The following is a 2,459-nucleotide window of genomic DNA, read 5'->3' as shown; positions in this document are numbered from 1 at the left end:
AATTACAGGCATGCACTACCACGACCGGCTCATTTTGATTTATTGTAGAGATGAGGTCTCACCATGTTGCTCAGGCGGGTCTCGAACACTCGGGCTCAGGCAGTCCACTCACTTCAGCCTCCCAAAGGTGCAGGATTACAGGCTGAGCCACCGAGCCCGGCTATGGAGGACTTTCTAACATCACACCACATACCCAGGTTGAAATAAGAAGACACTGAGACACTTAATAGACCAACAACAAACCAGGAAATTGACTCTGTTATACAAAAACTACCTACAAAAAAAAGTCCTGGATCGGATGACTTTCCAGCAGAATTCTACAAAATATACAAGGAGTAGCTGATACCAATCCTATTGAAAGTATTCCAGGCAATTGAGAAGAATGGAATTCTCCCCAAATTATTTTATGAAGCTAACATCACACCGATACCCAAACTGGGTAAAGATCCAACAAAAAAAGAGAACTATGGGCCAATATCCCTTATGAACATAGCTGCAAAAATCCTCAACAACATTCTAGCAAATTGGATCCAAAAACACATCCCAAAAGTCATCCACCATGACCAGTAGGCTTCATCCCTGGGATACAGAGCTGGTTCAACATTCACAAGACTACAAACGTAATTAAATACATCAACACATGTAAAAACAAGAACCACATTATTATACCACTAGATGCAGAAAAAGCTTTTGATAAAATCCAGCATCTCTTCTTGATAAAAACCCTCAAACACTTAGAGATAGAAGGAACATACCTCAAAATAATAAGTGCCATTTACGATAAACCCACAGCTAACATGTTGTTAAATGAATAGAAGCTGGAAACATTTCCCCTAAAAACTGAAACAAGACAAGGCTGCCCACTTTCACCCCTCTTGTTCAACATTGTGTAGGAAGTCCTAGCTCCGGGAATTAGGCAAGAGAAGGAAATCAGGGGTATCCAAATAGGAAAACAGGAAGTCAAGCTATCCATCTTTGCTGATGATATGATCTTATACCTTGGAAATCCAAGAGAATCTGTCAAAAACCTGCTTGCACTGATAAAGGACTTTGGCAAAGTCTCAGAGTACAAAATAAACGTGCAAAAGACAGTTGCATTCCTAGACACCAACAACAAGCAGGCAGAGACCCAAATTAAAAGCACAATCCCAGCTGGGCTCAGTGGCTCAGCCTGTAAGGAGGCTGAGATGAGTGGACTGCCTGAGCCCATGGATTTGAAATCCGCCTGGGCAACTTGGCGAGACCTCATCTCTACAATAAATCAAAAACTCAGCTGGGCGTGGTAGTGCATGCCTGTAATTCCAGCTACTTGGAAGGCTGAGGCGGAAGGATCACTGGAGCCCAGCAGGTCGAGGCTGCGGTGGCCAGGAGCGGCCACTGCACTCCAGTCTGGGCGACAGAATGAGACTCCAACTCAAAAAAAGAAAGAAAGAAAGAAAGAAGATAGACAAGTGGGACCTCATCAAACTAATAAGATTCTGCAAAGCAAAAGAAACCATCAAGAGAGCAGGGAGACAGCCCACAGAATGGAAAAAAATATTTGCAAATGTATATCTGACAAAGGCCTAATATCTAGGATCTACAAAGAATTCAAATGTGCTGAAAGGAAAAAAAAAACAGCCCCATTAAAAAGTGGGCAAAAGACATGAATAGACACTTCTGAAAAGAAGATATAAGGTCTGCCAGTAGACACATGAAAAATTGGTCAGCCTCACTCATCATCAAAGAAATGCAAATCAAAACCACACTGAGATACCATCTAAGCAGAGAACCAAATAAAAAGCACAATCCCATTCGCAATAGCCACCAAAAAAATGAAATACGTCGGCATTTTCCTAACCAGAGAAGTGAAAGAACTTCACCATGAGAACTACAAAGCACTGCTCAAAGAAATCCAAGAAGACACAAACAAATGGAAAAATGTTTCATGCTCATGGACAGGAGGAATGGACATTGTTAAGATGTCCATCCTACCAAAGGCAATCTACAGATTCAATGCAATACCTATTAAGCTACCAGCATCATTATTCTCAGACCTGGAAATGATAATACAGAAATTCATATGGAAACATAAATAACCACGAATAGCCAAAACAATCCTTAGCAAAAGAAACAAAGCAGGAGGTATTACACTCCCAGACTTCAAGATTTACTGTAAGGTTACAGTAATCAAAACAGCCTGGTATTGGTAGAAGAACAGGCACATAGACCAATGAAACAGAATAGAGATTCTGGAAGCAAAGCCTTAATTTCTCAACCAACTCATCTTTGACAAAGCCTCCAACTACAACCACCGGGGAGAGGAGAACCCATTCAGTAAATAGTGAATGGGTTCACATGCAGGAGATTGAAACTGGTCACATGCAGAAGATTGAGACAGGACCCCTACCTATCACCATAGACAAAAATTAACTCTAAATGGATCAAAGACCTAAATGTAAAACCTCAAACTATAAGAA

Source organism: Carlito syrichta, unplaced genomic scaffold, assembly GCF_000164805.1.
Source record: "Carlito syrichta isolate Samal-C Ts95f unplaced genomic scaffold, Tarsius_syrichta-2.0.1 Scaffold288347, whole genome shotgun sequence".
Classification (NCBI taxonomy): domain Eukaryota; kingdom Metazoa; phylum Chordata; class Mammalia; order Primates; family Tarsiidae; genus Carlito; species Carlito syrichta.
The sequence above is the reverse complement of the archived record's forward strand: the minus strand, read 5'-3'. Positions refer to the sequence as shown.